The sequence below is a fragment of the Sceloporus undulatus genome, chromosome 4, assembly GCF_019175285.1.
Source record: "Sceloporus undulatus isolate JIND9_A2432 ecotype Alabama chromosome 4, SceUnd_v1.1, whole genome shotgun sequence".
In the NCBI taxonomy this organism is placed as follows: Eukaryota; Metazoa; Chordata; class Lepidosauria; order Squamata; family Phrynosomatidae; genus Sceloporus; species Sceloporus undulatus.
The window spans coordinates 71,776,440-71,796,954 of record NC_056525.1 but is presented as its reverse complement, the minus strand read 5'-3'; the positions used below and the strand labels follow the sequence as shown (position 1 = coordinate 71,796,954).

Here is a 20,515-nt window from a genome sequence, read left to right as displayed (position 1 = left end):
TAGGTGCCATAAATTTAATAAGGGCAAGTTGACAAAACATGTGCACAGTTATTGTTGTACCTTTCATATGGCAATATGGATTTCAAAATAATTAATTACTTTTCTTCCTTTGTCTTCAAGTGCAATGAGAACCCATTGCCGATTGCTCTTCATGCTACAGGCTTATATCAAATGGAAGGAAAGTACTGTAATGATGGAATAGATTTATCTGTAGTGATGGGAGAACTTCAGCTAATAGTTGCCTCTACACATGGCTGGGGTTATCCTGAAAGCTCTGTGGCTTTTTCTTGAAGAAGTTAGGAGTCAAAGGGAAAGGCCCCCCCCAGTAAGGTTCCATTATGTTTAAACATTAATGGCTGACAAACTAGTTGAAACAAAGATGAGCACCTACCTTTGTGCCACCATACATGCTCAACTTGCTATAGGTATTTAGCTGAGTACCTATATGCCACTCATTTAAAACCAAACATTTAATGTTTGTATTTTAATCTATCCCTCTGAGGATTCACACATACAATGTTGAGGGCTGACTAGACATTGAGAGACCAGGTTCAAATCCATGCCTGGCCAAGGAAAACCACCAGGTGATTATAGGCAGCCACACTCCTCAACCTCGGAGAAGTGTTAATCATAGCCAAGAAAACCCAGTGATAGGTTCACCTTTGGGTCATCATAACGAATGTCTTGAAGCTAGCAAGAACAAAAACAATAGAGGCTGTTTGAACAGCACAAGACCAGAAAATACAGTTGATAAGTTTCAGATTTAACACCTCTAACAAAGGGAAACACTTAGAAGAGTAAATTCAAAGTAAGTTTAAAGTAATATATTAACAATAATAATTTATTTATATTTCCGTTGTCCTGTGGATTAGGCAGGATTAATCTGATATAAAATAGGTACAAATTACAAATACAGGATCAATAAATAAATACTGACATTGTTAATAAAATTACATAATAATCATAGCAAACATGGCATTCATAATCAAAGGAGTGGAACATTTCATTTAATAAGGCTCCTATACAGGGTGGGTGGGTAAACACGGGAAGCAGATCCTGTCTTAAGTGCCTTCTTAAAAATCATCCAAGGTGGGTAATACACAGCGGATCTCTCCTGGGAGGCCGTTTCCACAGTTTAGGACTGTCATGGCCAGCCAAGATCAGCTCTCGGAGGATGAGGAGGAGGATGACTGCCTCCAAGCAGGGCTGATAGATGAGCATGCAGGGGCTAGTTCCTGCCCTGCACAGGTCCCAGCTGTGATCCCAGTCCCAGAGGAGGAGGTTCAACCAGGTCCTAGTGCCAAGAGGCTTCCTTCGGTACCACAGCCTAGTGGTGAGTCTGGAGACGAAGCTGCCTGCAGGGTGCTTCTTACAAAGAGAGAAGAGCCGAGAGTTTTACAGACGCCGATCACAGAGGATTGCCGAGAGGCAATAGCCAACTAGCTCCAGGTGGGCGTAGTGGAGAGTTTCCCTACTTAAGTGGGAGAGAGACTAATGCTGTTGCTAGAGTTTTATTGCATGATCCCTCGGCGTGATGCTGCTAGCTCCTAGTATCTAGATTCTTGTTACCTTGACCTCGGACCGGACTACGTTAATCTCGTGGCTGTTTTGACCCGGGACTTTTTGACTACGCTGTTTCCCGGTATCCTGACTTCGGCTGACTTTCGGAACGTTGGAACCTCTGGAATCCACTTCGGCTAGATTCTTGACCCTCATCGGACCTTCTTTGTGGTCTGCTTTACTCCACTGAACTAAAGGCTCTGTTATCAGTACGGTCAGGTGCTGGCAGCTTCCGACAAGGACCAGTAGTACCAACTGAGGGTCGGGACCACTTTAGGGTCGACATTCCAGTTCTCCCAGGGGTCACCAGGGACCCATCAGCGCATCACTTCCAACAAATGCTCCAAGCTAAAGTCATTAACGCAGCAAGCCACACCAGGCCCCCTCATTGAAGCAACTCACCACCAGCACCCATTCTTCCTCCCCGGAACATAGAGCTCTCAAAAGGAAGTGAGACAGCACAGCCAAAAGAGATCCAGTTCATTTGAACCACTACCTCTGCCCCTCTATGACGGGCTTCTGGGGAGGTTTCTAGAGGGTGCTGGCCATTGCCATCCTCTGAGGCGAGAGAGTGTGGCTCTGCCCAAGCTTAAGGCAAAACCTATCGGCGCTTTCGGCAGATTTCCTCTTCAGAGGGGGCTTGCCACTGCCCATCTCTGAGGCTGAGAGAGGTGGCTTCAGCCAAACGGCTCAAGGCAAACCTATCCTGGGCCTTTCTGGACAGGTTCTTCAGAGGGGATGGCAATGCCATCCTCTGAGACTGTTTTTGCTTAATCCACTATGCTTTATTATATCAATTATAACAATGAAAAATGCAATTCATAAACAGTAGCAAAATAAAGCTGAACATAGCAACACAAAACTTTATGTGGGGTTCACACAACATAGGAACGTATAAAGTGCACGGCATAGGACAAATTCTGAAAATACTGCCATAGCCCTCTTCTGAGTGATTTGTGTAGTTAATTCTGATAATGAATGAAATTTTAGCATGGCAAATTACAGTCGTCCCTCCACATTGCAAAGGTTAGGGGCACAAGACTCCACAAATGAGGAAAAACCACAAATAACTCCCCTGCCGAAGCCAGTTAAAGGGACAGGTGGGTGAGAGAAAGAGGAGCAGGAGCAATGCATGCCTCTTGTTTTCTGTCTTCCCGTCCCATCATCTGGCTCCCTGTCCCTTCCCAGGACGGAGAGCTGACTCATTCCTCAGGCTGCTCTCTGTCCTGGGAGGAGGGGGGGGGATCAATTCCTCAAACCCTTTGGAGAAAGAGCAGCTCCTGGAAAGGGATAGGATTGGCACATGCAGCCTTCTCAGCTTCTCACTCCTGGGCTTTTTCCCTCCGAAGGAGAAAAGCCCGGAGGGAAGGAGGAAGAGGAGGAGTGTGTGCACAATAGCCTTGACCTCCGGAAATGATCAACACCATGAGTGTCAAAGCCCTGAATGTCAAGGGACAACTGTAGTTAAGAGATCCAAATGGTCAGCATCCATTTTGTAAAGGGACAAGTATATCAGCCACCTGAGAAGAACAATTACCAAGGAAACAGCAGATGCTTGTCGGTTTGGGAATTAGCTGTGGGTCACCAGGAGTCCAGATTCATGTGTGTTTTATACACCTTTGCTCAGAGAAGGAGGGAGGGAATCACATAATTTGAAATTCTTCATCAACCTCTGCAAAAACATTAACACCCAGTGGCTGGATAAACAGAAGTAATAATAAGGGGTTTGGAAACATACAGAATTCTCAGCATGGGGCAGAAACATGTTTTTATCACAATCTTGTATAAAAGGGGCTACCCCAAACCCTGGTAGGGAAATGATTCCACAACATACAGGCCGAATCCCACCGACAGTCTTAACTAGAGTAGATCCACTCACTATAAAACAAATTGTCCAGGATTAACAATCAAATTCAAGCCACCACCTATAATGAAGGAATCAACCAATAGGAATTATTTAATTTTCACCAACATCTATAATGACCAATGGCTATACTATACAGATTGCCATTTCAAATCGGATTCAGGACGGGATACGGGTTGAACTGCCATGGTCGCCTTAGTCAATTATCTCTGTCTGAGCATCGACAGGGGAAGTGTGACCCTGCTGGTGCTCTTGGAACTCTCAGTGGCCTTCGATACCATTGACCACGGTATCCTTCTGGAACGCCTGAGGGAGTGGGTATTGGAGGCACTGCATTGCATTGGTTCCGGTCCTACCTCTCGGGGAGGTTCACAGATGGTGTTGCTTGGGGACAGTTGTTCGGCCAAGAGGGAGCTCAAACAGGCGTCCCTCAAGTGCGATTCTGTCCCCAATGCTCTTAACATTTACATGAGCCGCTGGTGAGATCATCCAGAGACATGGGGCGGGGTGTTATCAGTATGCTGATACACCCAAATATATTTCTCATATGCCTCGGACGGAAGCAGGGACTAAGGATGGCATCTCTCCTCTGAATGCCTGCTTGGGGCAGTAATGGACGGATGAGGGAAAACCGACTCAAGCTAAATCCAGGTAAGACGGAAGTACTCGCTATAGGAACCCCGAATCCAGGAATGGAGTTGTGTCATCCAGTTCTGGATGGGGTCACACTTCCCCTGAAGGATTCTGTTCGCGCTTTGGGGTTTCCTTGACTTGTTCCGCCAACTGACAGCTCAGGTGGATGCGACAGTCAAGAACGCCTGCTATCAGCTCCGTCTGATACGCCAACTGCGCCCCTTCCTGGAGCGAGGGACCTGGAAATAGTAGTACATGCACGTAACCTCTCGATTGGACTTCTGTAATGCGCTCTACTGGGGCTACCCTTGTGCCAAGTTTGGAAACTTCAGTTGACAAAATATGGCAGCCAGGACTACACGGAGCTTTTAGGAATGACCATATAACACGGTCTTGAATCCCTGCACTGGCTGCCTATTAGTTTCTGGGCAAAGTACAAGGTGTTAGTGATCACCTTTAAAGCCCTACATGGCTTGGCCCAGATACTTGAGGTACAGAGTACCTTCTTCCCTATTGTCCGCCCGCACACTAAGATCCTTTGGAAGAAATCTACTACAGCCAAAAAAAATCTCGATTAACCAGTTTCCCAGAGGGCTTCTCTATACTGCTCCTAAACTATGGAACGACCTGCCGGAGGAGATCCGTCACATTCCCACTCTGACAGCTTTTAAGAAAGCACTCAGCGGATCCTTCGGCAGGCCTTCCAACTTAGTACCCTCCCCAGATATAGATATCATCCCCCATTGGTCTATTCTTCCCCACCTATGTTTCTGCCTTTAAAATGCTTTTAATGTTTTTAATGTTTTTTATACATTATGTTTAATTTTTAGTATGAGTATGGGGGTGGAAGGTCTAGGTTTGATTTTTAACTTCATTGTAATTGATGATTTATTGTTGTAACCCCCAGATTTTCGTGATTGGGCGGGCTATAAATATGTAATGATATGATGTATGATGATGATTGAGAGGATGACCTGGGTAGTCCTTAGTGCACACAGCTGGATGGAATCAGTGCCAAGGCTTAACACAGGTAGGGTATTGGCTGATGTATGGGACAATCTGTGCCATACAACACTAGCTCAAATTATTAGGAACTGTGTATGTGATGGAGACAAAGAGGCAATGGCATAGCTGCCACATTTCCTACGGGATTAAGGAGTTTTATAGACAGACATTTAAAAAGGAAAAAGCCAAAAGTATAGTAGTGAGATGATAAATCCAGGTTACTCCAACCAGTTCCTCTTTTGCCAACAGAATATAGATGGATTTGGTCTCTCCTAACTCCATCCTCTTAAACATTTTAGATTATTTTACCACTGAGGTTTCAACATGTTATTTGTCTGACTGTACCATGAACAAAAGAAATAGCCATCAGTTTGATGCAATTAAAGTTGACTGAAACCTCTGTTGTTCTGCAATGAAGTTCTTTTGCATGGAAATGATGAAAGGAAAAGCATAACATGCCCACATAGCAAATTTCCACTACCTACTATTACAAAATCTGTCATGGAAAGAATGCGTGGTCACAAGTACGTGACCTGAAAACTCAGCATTATGCAAAGTAGAACTACATATACAGAAGCACCAAATATATTGAAGTTTCACAGTATGGTGACCTCACTGGGGTGAAATTACCTTGCTTGAATTATGCAGGCATCTTAGAATATTGTAGTGCATTTTAGATACTATGCAAAATGAATTAATACTTTAATTTAACATGTAACACAGACCTGTGGAATAAGCGGTGCAGACTTGTTTGGTTAGGATGAAGTAGAGCAAAGATAAATACTGCTATGCTAAATGTACCCAAAAACTTAAGACATAAGAAGAAATAAGGTAATCGGGATAATAAAAGCCGATTGTAATATTCCTTCCACCACCCTGCACTGAATGAAAAGAAAACAGCAGACCTTTAATCCAATAGCATATTAAAACATGTCAAACCGAAAACACTTCTCTTTCCAACTCCAAACTGTCTGAATCTTTAGTAGATTTTTACAACACAATCATTTAAAAAACTGCATCTAGCCAAACCTGAGGGCTTACAACAAAACACTATTTCCAAAGAAGAGTTAATGTTTTACTGATTTCACTATGTAATACAAAGTTGACCCAAAAGCAACATCATAACTCAGTGTGTACACTCTACAGCTGTTTATAGCAGCAGTGTTGTGTATACAGTATGACAGGTTTATTGTGTAACAGTTTATGTTTTCATTATGTCTTCATCGTTACATAGAATTTGTATTTAAGAGGATCCTACTGTATCTAAGGTTGTTATACAAATTCCAAAGAACAGAACTGCATCCACCCACCCCCCGCTGCCCAAAAAATGCGGACTGGGAACAGTCCAAAGTTACTCCTTCTCCCGCATCAAGAGGTAAAACATAACCACCTGCTGAATCATGAAGCGTTACGTTACTATTAGTCTGGATCGGGTAGGCAACCTGCGGCCCCGGGCCGGATGCAGGCCCGGCAAGGCCTTGGGACCGGCCCCAGCCTGTCTCTGCCGCCGATTGCCGCTAGAGCCTTTGGCCTCTCGCGTGGGGGCATGGGGCCTTTGGCCTATCAGAGGAGGCGGGCAAGGGGGGCAAGTGGCGGGCAAGGGGGCAATTGTCTATAGAGCCTTCGAAACATGCATTTTATTAACATTCAGCAAATTTTTGTGTGTCCTCCATTTTAAAAAGTGTCCTCCATTTGAAAATTTTGTCCCCACATTGTCCCAGTTTATTTATTTATTTAAATTTTTTAATTATTTAATTATTTATTTTTTGGCTTCGGCCCCCCAGTTGTTCTGAGGGACAGCAACCCGGCCCCGGCTCAACAAGGTTGCCTACCCCTGGTCTGGATTAAATTTAAAAGAGGAAAAACAGAACAAAGCTATTTTATACTTTATGGCTAAAATACTGTGACAGTGACAGTCCTAGGAACACACATTTTTGGCACCACGTTCATTCTTTCTTTTAATATTACAAACTGACTAGACTGAAAGCATAAACAGCACTTTGCCTCAAAGAAAAGAACGGTCACATTTCTCGTAGTTCATTAGCGTATTATATGTAGTATAAAGGTCATAGTCACTAAAATGTTCCATCTTTAGTATCTCAATAACAGGACTAGGGGGAAAAAACTCAGTCGTTGAAGAACTATTACTAGTCAGAGCAGACAGTCAACAGACCCCTGCTTATTTCTGTAGGGTGGGCTGTCTGTGCATGTGTGCATCGTGTGTTATGTATGTGTCTCTGTGTCATGCATGGCATACATATTGAAGGCCTGTAAGGCTACAGCAATGCCTGACATACAAAAGACCCCAGGTCCAATCTGGCATCTCCAAGTGCATTGGAATACTTCTACTCCAAGCCAGGGAGCATTTGTAAGCAGTCTAGAGACTAGTGTAAATAGTGCAGGCTACCAGACTATGATGCTAATGGCAAGCAGGCGATCGAATATATATTTGAGGATGGGTATGGCTAAAATAGAAGTTATGCTTGAATGCAAAAAATGCAGGTTTTGTTACTAACATCTCCAGTAGACTTGGGAAAGACCCTTTTGTTGAATGTTTGACATACACTGCCAGTCTGTGCTTGTTTGCTAACTTGCTTAAGTCGATCCTGACTCATGACGACCCTGTGAATGAAACATCTCCAAGACTCTCTATCCTCCACTGTTCTGTTTAGTTCCTATAAATTCATACCCATTATCTGATCAATTGAGTCCATCCATCAGCATGCCGTCTTCCTCTCTTTCTATACCCTCCACATTTCCTAGCATTATTGATTTTACAGTGAGTCATGCTTTCTTGTGATGTGGCAAAAGTACAACAGCCTCAACTTAAATATCTTGGCTTCCAGGGAGATTTCAAGCTTCATTTTTCTAGGAGCCATTGTTTGTCTTTTTGGCTACCCACAGCATTCTTCTCCAGCACACACATCCAAATGAATTGATTTCTTATTATCCACTTTCTTATCTGTCCAGCTCTCACATCTGTACATGACAACGGGAAAAAACATGGCTTGTACGATTCTAATTTTGTGTTCAGTTATATATCCTAACTTTTTGGATCTTGTCTAGTTCTTTCAGAGCTCTCCCCCATTCCTAGTCTTCTTCTGATTTCTGACTTCAGTCCCCGTTCTGAAACAATGTTTCATCCAAGACAAGGGGACTCTTACTACAGTAGAGTCTCAATTATCCATCCTTCAGTCATCTGACACCGGATTATCCACGTTGCGGTTGCTTGGGGGCGTGGTTATAAGCATTCCATGCCAGCAGACCGCCCCCAAACAAAAATGTTGTTACTGTAACAACTGCAACATTATTTTACTGTTACTGCAATAAAACTTCAATACGTTGCATTCATAGTGATTTCACGGCTTTTCTGGACCCTCCAGATTATCCGACATTTTCGGCTTTCTGACTATCAGCCCGCCTGTTATGTCAGATAACTGAGACTCCTATTGTATTTCAATTTCCTCACTGTCTATGTTGAATCTATATACACTGGTACCCCGGTACGAATGCGCCGCTTACGAAATTTCCGGGTTACGAAAAAATCCATAAAAAAAACTGTTCCGGGTTACGAAGGTTATTCAGATTACGAAATTTTTTTGGTGCTTTCGGCGCTTTTTCGACCAAACGTGGCTTTCGCTATTACGCCTATGGGGCTTCGGCTTGCAAATGCTTTTCGGGTTACGAATGGCGCGCGGAACGAATTAATTCGTAACCCGGGGGAGCCCTGTATATCCTCTGTGGTCACATTTTGTTTTCTTTGTGTTCAGTAAGCCTGCCCTTTGCATTTTCTTTCTTGGTCTTCCTGGCAGCGTTCTAAATCCAGGTGTTTTCTGTCAGTACTACGGTATCATCTGCAATCTTAAATTGTGATATCCTTTCTCATATCTTCACTCTCTTTTTTCTGTGTCCAAACCTGCACTCTGTACAGTCGGCCCTTCTTATACATGGATTTGTATACACGGATTCAAGTATCCATGTTCAAAAGTTTTTAAAAAGGTATAAATTCAAATATCAAACCTTGATTTTCCATTTTTATAAGGGACACTATTTTGCTATGTTACTATTTAACAGGACTTGAGCATCCACGCATTTTGTTATCCACAGGGGATCTTGGAACAAACATCAGCAATAACAAGGGTTCACTGTATAATTTTCTGCATACAAGTTGAACAAACAGGGTCATGCAAAAGGATAAGGAGGGGATATTCAGTCCAGATTTATGTTGCGAGTCTGTGTAGACCAGTGCTTCTCAATTATTCTGTCATGCCCCCCCTAGGAAGAAGAAAACATTTCACTACGCCCCCCCCCCCCCCCGCGGGACTGTAAATAGTATCCATTTGTCTATAAAATTGTTAAAGTACACCTCTGCATAACAAGCCTCGCGCCCCTCTTTAGGGAGCCTCGTGCCCCCCCTGGGGGGCCCGCCCCACTATTTGAGAAAGGCTGGTGTAGACAAACATAAATCTGGAATGAATATCCGCTCCCCATCCATTTTGCATGACCATTCCCTAAGCAATTTACATCTTAGGTCCCAGCTGTCTGACAGATTATCTCTTATCAACTTACTCAGGCCCTGAGATTCTTAAGAGAGGCCCTTCTCTCAGTTCCACCATCTTCACAGGAATGGTTGTACGGGCTTTTCAGTAGTAGCTTCAATTCTCTGGAATTTCCTTCCAAGGAAGGGTAGAATGGTCCCCTCCTAGCTGTCCATCCACTGGCAAGCAAAGACCTTTTGATTCCAGCAGGCTTTAAAATAACAGTCTTTTAAGAGGGTCCTGGATGGTTTTAAACTGAATGGCTTTTAATTGCTTTTTATCTTTTTAAAAATGTATGTTTTAAATTTATTTAAGTTGAATTCTATTTTAGCGCTATTGTCTTAAATAGTAAGCTGTTGTGATTCCCATTTTGACAAAAAGGAAATATAAAATAAAGATGATGATGATTTGATGATGATGATGGTGATTTCTTTCCACACTCACACAAACAAACAACTGCACACAACTACAAAAGCAAGGAGACTTCTGGATGACAGGGTGGTCATCTTATCATTAAAAATTAGATGGCTGGAGTGGACATAATTGTTAAAAAGAAAAAAATCTTTCTGTCAATACAACCAACCACATGGTTTCCCTTAGCAGTCCAACAGTGTTCCCTCTGAAACTCTATGCCACAGTGGCAATGCTGTATCATGACATATTGCCATTCTTGAGGATATTCTTAAAAAGAGGCAACACCACTGTCTAAAAGTTTGTCTACATGAGTTATTTACTTCTGATTCCCCCAGGACTTGCTGAGTCCTGTTTACACAATGGCAGATCACAACTCTGAATAGGGCGCAGACTGTTTTCATAATATCCATCCCTGATTTGAATTTTCCTTCTTTTAAACTGAATTTAAAAACCTTCCTTTTTACTCCAGGTATTTGGCACTCTCAGTGGCAACAACGGGCAGTTACCTTCCCATGCAGTCCCTACAAGCTGTCCAGAGGCACTTTTACAACTGCAAATCACTCTGAGGTCAGACCAAGGTGCCCAGCATTGACAGCATGGCTGGGCACCTCATTATGATGCTGTGGGCAACAAACAGGGATCATGTTGGGAGGCTGCCACCTGTCATCACTGCACAGAGAGAACAGGTAATGAGGTATTCAGGGCCAGAATACACCAGGGCAGCCCAAAGTATTCTATCCAGTGAAGACAAACCCTGCATTTGAACAAGGGGTGATAGTGATATTTAGCCCAATAGTTATTAGCACTTTTGTCTGACCAGTAAACAGCTTAAATGAGAAATTAGATTATGGTGACTATATCAAAAGTGCAGAAAGCTATAGCTGGGATAATTTTGACAGCCATCAAAAGCCAAAGCAGAAAGGGGGAAGTGTTATATTTTGAATTGGCCAGACAGGATATGTACAAGCCCACCATGAAATCAAAGATGTGATGAAACATAAGCCTTACAGAAGTATAGTTACACAGTGCTACAACACCATGGGCTGGAGTAGATGGGAGGGAAACAGCAGCCCAGGTTCGCTCCAGCCAGAAGTAGGTCCGAATCCTGCCAGCTGCATGGCCCACTCTCAAGGTGGGCCATGCTCACTGCCAGGGCTTCCAGGAGCCAGATTATCCCAGCTCCTTTTTGCTCCAATCCAAAGGAACAACCAGAGTGTAGCCTCAGTATGGCTTCCAGCCACTTTGGAGGCACATGTCGTCTAATCAGCATGCCTCCAAAGCTGCTGGAAGCCACTTCATTAGGACCATGTGATTTGCCCCCTGTACAGTGGACCCTTGTTATACGCTGGGGTTTGGTTCCAAGATCCCCCGTGGATAACAAAATCTGTGGATGCTCAAGTCCCATTAAATATAATGACATAGCAAAATGGTGTCCCATATAAAAAATGGGAAATCAAGGTTTGATATTTGAAATTTATACTTTTTTGAACATTTTCAAACCATGGATGCTTGAATCCATGTATAAAAAATCTGTGTATAAGAAGGGCTGACTATATTCTCAACTCACCAGAAATTAAGACTGAGAAAGTAAGAAAAAAGTAGACACACTCAGGCATCTAACTCAAATGCGTCAATGTAAACATTAAATAGTTGAAAGAGATTAAGAGTTTTGTTTCTGTTAAGCCCATTCAGTGCTGCAACAAAGACTGCATTTTAATCAAATTTTTAAGCATATAGAGCTCTGTACTAGAGGATAGACAAGAGATCTGCCTCAGATTCTGGAAGAAATATGCTGAACGTATTTCAACATGTAACATTCAGTTACTGGAATGCCAACCTGCAAGTTGAAATATTTTGCCTTCACAATGAGATTATTATCTAGAAGAGAATTTATTGTCTGCTTCTAATTTACTACCAGTGACAGAAGAGGCTAAAATGCATATACAACAAGCTACAACCAAAGTGGTACAACATCTAACTTAGTTGTTTTTTTAAGACTATAAGTTTACAAGTGATCTTTGAACTGTCAGCAGGCCTTTTACATTATGGCCTAATGGTATTCACCAGATTTTCTCTGAGTGATTGTCCTTTAAAATGTGCTGGGAAATTTATAGTATAGTACGGAATAAACTTCTGCATTTTTCATGGTTTTCTACTGCTTCTGTCTCTTAATTTCACCACTGAGTCCAAAATTCTTGGTCAAGTAACTTCGCTTTGAAACAGCTAAATAACAATAACATTGCATACATTTGTAAGATATAGAGAGAGCTATTTGTTTCTCCCAACAGAATCTCGAGTTCCAAATTCTCAGCAAATTTTTGACATGTTATCTACACTTCAAGGATTCATGAAGTCATGGATTCTGGAACAGATGTCCAACCAATACCACAGTAATAAACTTTTCAAACTCCACATTCGCTGGGGTTAGGGCTGCAGGGCCCCTGGGAAAGTTGAAAAAACATAAATTAAAAGAAAAACTATTACTTTTATCTCAGAGTACCTCTCTAGCAATCTCTAGGTCCTCCAGTGCAACTCTGTGGTCAATTTTTAGCAGAACTTGATCATATAACCATGCTGGAGGACCTAAAAATGCCTAAAGAAGTGTCTTCTCTAAGAATTTCTAGGTCTTCCAGCACAACTCTATGGTCCAGCAGAGGTTAACAACAGAGTTGGCCTGGAGGACTTAGAGAGAACATATTAATCAAATCCATGAATAATCAATTCCACAAAAACTGCAAATGTGGAGGGCCAGTTGTACTATTTTAAGTGCCTTTCTGCCAATACCTATACAACTCTTTTACCACACTGCATTTAGTAATTTGTTTTCAAAGAAGCAGTTGTGTTAGTCCACTGCAGTAAAAAAAAAAAAAGGAGACAATTATCCACTATTCTCACAAATTCTCTTTAACTGTCAGATTCATGGAACTCTTAGATGTGGCTTTGATTAAACAATTAAAATAAAAATTGCCATTATGATATCAATCATTAGTCCATGCCAACATTACCCCAAATTCTCCAAACACATAACTATGAACTCCAGGATAAGAAGAAATTGCAAGCTAGAATGAAGCTAGCCAAAAAAATAAAGGAATTTAAGATTAAAATGAATAGTGTCTCTTAACTAACTTGAAAATTAAGACCTGCCTAAGGAAATCATGCTGGGTAGAAATGGTATAACATAACTCACACAGTTAGCATTAAACTAGGCTAAATGGATAACAGGAAAGATTTTTTTTAAATGAATCGTGGTTCAGTACATCCCAACAGCTCAGGACACACAACTGCTTAAAAATTCTTCTTTAATATGCACATTTAGCAGGTAAAAAGCAAGACAAAATCCTACTGGGAAGCATTGAGAATTTATTCATACAGTTGTTTGTGGGATGATCTATTTTACATTGTTAATTTAAGTTCACCTTTTACTCATTCTGTTAAAGGATACTGCAAACTATTTCGAGCAATACAAAAGAATAAAGTATCACATTGCCAACCATCCCAGACATAAAATATCAATCCAGTTAAAGTAATCATGAGAGACCTCCCAGAGATATTTGGGAATAAAGATTTTCCATTTTGCTTAATGAAGCCAGTATGCAGCTTCATGGAGTCAAGGGAATCAGGAATTCTTCCTTTATCAGCATGGAATTATTTCCACAATGGAAAGTATCCTCCTTTTATTTTCTCTCTTCTTCTTTCTCCTCCACTTTATACTGTCTCATTTTATTTGTTTGTTTAGGCATTTATAACTCCCAATAGCTGGAATTCTCAACACGGTGTATAGTACAACACAATGTCATGGTATGCTCCAATTACAAATGTAACTTGCAAAACCCTCCTTAAAATTCAGCTAATTGCACCAACTAATGGGGTTCATCAGCATTAGCGAGTAGGATGCTGAAGGATGAAGTGTCCAGGCTCTCTCACCATCAAGCTGCAGAGTGCTGAGGAGTTGCTCCTTGCACTGCAGCTTACTGGTGGGAAGCTGGACATATCAATCCTTCAATGCTCTACTTTACTAACTATAGAACTCCATCCCTTATGTTGCTGGATGGATTTTCAAATGGGCTTCAGGGGCATTTACAAGTGTGGCAATGGTACCATGATCGTAAATGTGAATAGTAAACATTTACAGGATTTCACTTACAATATCATACCTAACAGGATGCCAGCCTATGAATGCAAAACAGTAAACAATGGGGGGAAAGTCATTAAAAATAAGATAAAATAAGCAACAAGGGGGGAAAAATAATACACCACAAAGAACCAGCAACTAAAGAAAGCACTGTGGATATCTTTAGAGACAGTTCTTTTAAAATGCCCAGAGAACAAAGAAGTCTTTACTGCCGCTGAAAAGATAATAACCAATGAACACCACTACTGAAAAGGCCATTCATCTTGACTCATTAGGCAAGAACACCTTGAGAAGGGCTTTAGACAATAACCTTTGCTTCAAAGTGGATAGATATGGGAACTGACTTTTCTTTAGGTAACCTGTCTCCAAGTCATAGATAGCTTTAAAGAGTCCAACCATCCTTTTTAACTGAGCCCAGAAATGGATGGGCAACTGCAGATGACAGATTCCTGGCATACCATGGTATAATCATCCTGTCCCAGTTACCAGTGTAGGTAAGCTTTTTGGGACCAACTGAACATTCCAGCACATTTTCAAAGGGAGAAATCATACAAAAGCATAAAGTATAAAGGCTATTTCTGTAATGGCAAAGTAGGTAGTTTGTGTATCACTCTCAACAATAAAAGACAGTCCAAACCATCCAGGGTATCCCTTTTGTTTCTAGTAACTATGATGGATTCAAAAATATTTCCAAACTACAAACCTAATCACCAAGGGAAAGTACAGTTGTATCCAGAACATGGTAAACATCAGTTGATCAAACACATGAACCGCCTACAATCAGTATCTGTTTTGTTTCTATTTAGTCTGTGTGCATTCTATTTCAATCCTATGCCCATCCTTAACAAGTTTGGCAAGAGCAATACACAAGGGGTTTATTTTTTGGCATTCACAAAATGAAGGAGTTGTAAATTGCATGCAATCTTTGTAGCTTTAGTGTCTGGTTGTAAAAGGCTGAAAAAACCAACACTCAGCTTCTAAGGCAGGGGTGAGCAAAGTATAGCTGCTCATGGCTGCTTATAGCTCTCCAAACACCCAATGCCCCTTGCACCACAATTTAAAAAGAAAAATGAAGTAAGAAAGTCCTATGCATCCCTCAAGGGGCTGGGGGCATTTTTTTACATTTTGAACCCTTGGACAGCATTAAGCCTGGGAGGACTCCCGCCCAGTTGAAAGTAACTTCTCGTCACTTTCTGTTTCCAATGAAGTCCACTCCTAGGCCTAAAACAGGCTGGGAAAGGGTCAATAGACGGTGATATTATCCTCCCCACAGCTCCTACAGCATATGAGGAACCATTTCCAGTAAAGAATTTTTAAAAATTAAAAATTAAATACAGGTGCTACCCTAACCTAGAGGAGTAGAGCAGATCCACAGTTATTCTCTGATCATCTGGTTAAGTCTAATACTGTACATGGTGCAAGATGTCAAGAGAGGTGTAATCAGCTACAGTCTTTATTTATAAAGTTCCGCTTGGAATTTATGGTTTTAAAAAAGAGGTTAATTTGGTTCCAAAGGTCCTGTGAACAAGAACTCAACCCACAGTACACTCCTGCTAGGCGAATGGTAGGAAGAGGGGATTGCTGCTCATTTTTCCTTTTCCCTACTAATTTCTGTGGCCCCTAAAACAAGAAGATTGAGACATCCATTCTTGTAGTGTTAGAGGTGATGAGGAAGGGTAGCAGGGAGAAGCAGAAATCAGCAAAAGTCATCATCTCTCACTTCCTTTTACAAGATCCTCTACTGTGTCTCATTTCCAAACATATAGGAATCTTATCCATGAGACACAGGGGCATCCTGTATCTAATCCATTGTATTTTATGAGCATTTTCTATGTCTACAGAAAAATCCTTTACAGCCTTTTTGAAAGAATATCATTTTTCCTTGCACTTCTTCAGTTAATGTAGTGATTCAACCCTCTAGAGTTATTTAAAAGCCTCAAATGGATATAAGAATAAGCTAAGTGGAATTATTTGAATTGAGGAAGTGGAGCAATATTGCTAGTACTAAACATGCTGATTTAATTAGTAAATTTGACTTTAATTAGTAAATTTGACTTTAATTAGTGAAACTGACTACATCCGGTGTGGATTTTCACAATAAAAAAGTTTTTTTTTAAAATCTGACATAAGCTATTATTAAGTCTAAAGGAAACAAGTTCAGCTATTTAAAAAAAAATTTAAGCTGAACTGTTTAAACAGCACATTCATGCCAGACAAAAAAAACCAAACAAATTATGGACAATTTCATAGGCAGAAGCTCAGCCTTCACAGAAAACAGCACATTTTTTTTCCTCAGGCTATATTTACACAGTAATTAATTTTCAAACAATGGCTCTCAACTGAAATTTTTTTGCAATTGCTTGTTTTTCCAGATAATTTTTTTTTAAAAGTTGTCCAAAACTTTTCTGTGGTTTCAAAGAACTAGATGAGAATGATGAATAAAGGTGATAAACTTGTAATTCATAAGAAGTTGCAATGGTACATACTAAATATATAATGTATGGCGCAAACTTACACCCACCTGTCTGCAGCAAACCTCCTCACACCTCCTTCGTAAGCAAGAGTTGTCAAACCTTTTCACACTGATCAGACCCATTCAGGTAGTACCCTACAAAACACAAGAAAATAATAATCTCAGTATACATTGAAAAGTCTCCATAAAATAACCATATATGCTGCCAGTCCACAGAAGAACATTATATATGTTCCCAATGCATATCTACAGCATGCCTCCCAAACAAACTCTAAGCAGATTACACTTTTTATGGCTAAAAGATGCCATACTCCTTCTCAGAGGCCTTCAGAAAGCTAGAATTATAGGTGAGGAGAGAATCAGTGAAGCACAAAATGGAAACTAGCCTAATTAATTTGTGCCAATGAGGGTCTCATTTGAGCAAGTACTGTAAAAATAAAAGCAGTTCTGTGACAATGGATTTCTGGCATGCACAGATTTGCCTGGCATATTGAACAATGGTTCCAATGTTGCAATAGGAACATCCTCACAGTTTCTAGCCTGGAGGAGCTTGAGCTTGCTATGTCCTCAATGTACAGTTCATCCATTGCTCTTTCGGAAAATACTGAGTGGAATCTCAACACTGTTCTTATCTGTATTGCTCACACTCACTCATCCAGCTGATAGACCAGCTATGCCAATGATAGCTATGGTTGAAAGAAGAGCCAACTGCAATTCCTCATTAAGTCCCAATACAAGCTCTTACTTCTGTAATGCAATTAAACTCTCTTGAAAAGTAAGCTGAAGCCAACCACACTGAAAACGCTATGATGCCTTCTTCAAAATATACAGGACTTGCAAAGTATTAATGTAATACATGGATCTAGTACAGAATCTGGAAATGACATCCCTGTACTAACTCTACAGTCCTAAAAACACAACCCCCAAACCAATTACAGTGGTACCCCGGGATACGAATGCGCCGGGTTACGAATTTTTCGGGATACGAAAAAATCCCATAGGGATTTATTGCTTCGGCTTACGAAGGTTTCTTCGGGTTACGAAAAAACCGCGGCGCTATTTTCCGCCACCGGAGGGCAGCAGAGAGCTATTTTTCCATTAGCGCCTATGGGAATTCGGCTTACGAAGGTATTTCGGGTTACGAAATTAACCGCGGAACGAATTAATTTCGTAACCCGGGGTACCACTGTACTTGCTAACATTACTCATTTGTTCAGTTTTAAAGACCCAAATAGCAAAAAGATTCCCTGAGAAGCTCTTGCATGATTAAACCACACCTTCATGAGTAGGACATCAATTCAAATAAGAATGTTCATTATCTAGGTTTGTATCAATAGGAATGCAAGTCAAGCTCTCCATTTCTTATATTTATTGTCACTATGGAAAACCAGACTCAGAATTAACATTAAGAATTCCTGACAGTCTTTTCAGTAGCTCTTTCTGAGACATACGCTGAAGGGCCAAAGGTCTTATATTTTCAGGGGCTCATCTAATTAAAGCACACATTTTTGATAGTGTGAAGAAAACATTTAAGAAAGGTCAACATTTCCTTCCTACAATTTTTTGCCTAGTACAACACAATTTGAGCCTCTAATTGAAATATGCAAGTGACTGTGCACTTTTAAGTGACATTTGAGAATCACCTGGTGGCTGAAGGTAAAATAATGGTTTCTGAGTTTGAGACAGTGATATCTACTGCAGGGCAATATTCCCCTTAGGCAAAAACAGTGAAAAGCTATTGTTTAATCATTTTCAGGTTTTACAAACAGTTATGTTCTGGAAGCTGTTACAATGCAGATTACAACATACAAATTATCAGTTCAAGTGAGAAACATAATATGAGATTATTTAGAGTATCGATTACTGCTTGTCCAATTACTGGGAATGATCTCTTTTACAGAAATGGATTCAAGCACTTGATGCTTTTGTGGGGGCAGGTCAAGCATTGTAAAATTCCCAAAATTCTTACTAACAATTATTATTATTAGTATTAACCTTTATTTATAAAGTGCTATAAATTTACACAGCGCTGTACATGCTTTCTGTTGCAGAAGAAAATTTTGGAAGAAGGAAGAGCCCTCCCTCCAATCCATCTGCCTTGGTCCAGGCCTCAGAGGGAGAGAAAAACCACTGGACCTCATCCCCTTTCCCTCCACCATTCCCTTTTCCTTTTGTTTCATGTCTTTTAGATTGTAAGTCTGAGGGCAGGGAACTGTCTGATTAAAAACAATAATAGTAAGCCGCCCTGAGAGCCATTAGGGCTGAAGGGCGGGATATATATGCCTAAATAAAATAAATATATAAATAAATAAATACATTTTAGTTAGACGGTTCCCTGCCCGTAGGCTTACAATCTAAAAAGACACAACACAAAAGGAGAAGGGAGAGGTGGTGGGGAAGGGGATCAGGTCCAGCAGTTCTTCTCTACCTCCGAGGCCTGGACCAAGGCAGATGAAATGGAGGAAGGGCTTGGGTTCTTAATGGATGGTCAAAAGGAGAAAGGAATGACAGTAGGGAAGGGGAAAAGTGGTGAAGGGTCTGGAAACCAAGCCCTATGAGGAACGCCTTAGGGAGCTGGGTATGTTTAGCCTGGAGAAAAGAAGGTTGAGAGGTGATATGATAGCCCTGTTTAAATATTTGAAGGGATGTCATATTGAGGAGGGAGCAAGCTTGTTTTCTGCTGCTCCAGAGAACAGGACCCGGAACAATGGATGCAAGCTGCAGGAAAAGAGATTCCACCTCAACATTAGGAAGAACTTCCTGACAGTAAGGGCTGTTCGACAGTGGAACACACTTCCTTGGAGTGTAGTAGAGTCTCCCTCCTTGGAGGTCTTCAAACGGATGCTGGATGGCCATCTGTCGGGGATGCTTTGATCTGGATTTCCTGCATGGCAGAGGGTTGGACTGGATGGCCCTTGCGGTCTCTTCCAGCTCTATGATTCTATGATTCTATGCTCTCTCACATAGGCCTCTCTCCCCCTCAAGATGGTGGTCGGAAGGATGGCTCTTCTTCTTTCAGGCAAGGCCTGTTGTTGCGGGCCTGCCTCTCTCCCCCTCAAGATGGTGGTCAGAAGGAGGGCTCTTTGTCTTTCAGGTGAGGCCTGTTGTTGCTGGCCTGCCTCTCTCCCCCTCAAGATGGTGGTCGGAAGGAGGGCACAATGGTGTGATGGGACCCCTCTTCAGATTGGCCTTGCAGTCCTAACCCTAGGGCTCCTATCACTCACCTTATCCTTTTACCCTCAAGATCACTCTCGGGATCTGGTACTGTAGCCTCAAGGTGATCCCTATTATGGAGAAATGGTTGCGTTGATCAGTGGGTCGTTTATCAATCCTTAAATGGATTAGTCAAACTTAGTTGTAGAAAATAAGATTTATTATATAACAAAATAAGTTAAACAAGAAATCCCTGAACTCTTCCTTCATTCCAAGATCCCAAAACTGTATTCAGATCTTAACTCTGTCTCTAACAACCCTAACTCTATTCCATCCTTTTTTCCTATCTGACTCCTGTCTCCACCTTTAGCAGACAAATGTCTAATTTGTACACTTTCTCCACATAGCCCACCCCTCACAGCACTCTCTGAATTATGATTGGCTGATTCTAATCAGGTTTGCCTAGCTTCTTTCTTCATATATGGGTTATGGTCCTGGTTTCTTCCCCCGCGAGCAAGAGCCATCACTTCTTTAACCAGCTTCAAAACGGAGTTGAAGACCATCCTGTTCAGAGAAGCCTTCCCAGGCATTGCATAATTGTTGCTTACTATTTGATGTTCTTTTGGTTCCAGTTTTATTGAATCATTTCCTATATTGCTATGTATTTTATATGTATTATCCTACTAGAAAGGCCCCTTCCCCACCACCACTCCCTTTGTGTTGTGTCTTTTTAGATTGTAAGC

At 41.3% G+C, this 20,515-nt stretch overlaps 1 protein-coding gene across 13 annotated transcripts in view; it reads right to left on the bottom strand.

Annotated features, from left to right (window-relative positions):
- PTPRF (protein tyrosine phosphatase receptor type F) overlaps positions 1 to 16,754 on the bottom strand; it is a 581,399-nt gene extending 564,645 nt beyond the window's left edge. For 12 of the 13 annotated variants that reach the window (XM_042463894.1, XM_042463898.1, XM_042463897.1 and 9 more), the window contains exon 1: positions 16,668 to 16,754. The gene's annotated coding sequence lies outside the window, so the exon portion shown is untranslated. The remainder of the gene's footprint in view (positions 1 to 16,667) is intronic. The other variant, XM_042463895.1, reaches the window with a different exon arrangement.
- Positions 16,755 to 20,515: the final 3,761 nt, after the last annotated feature.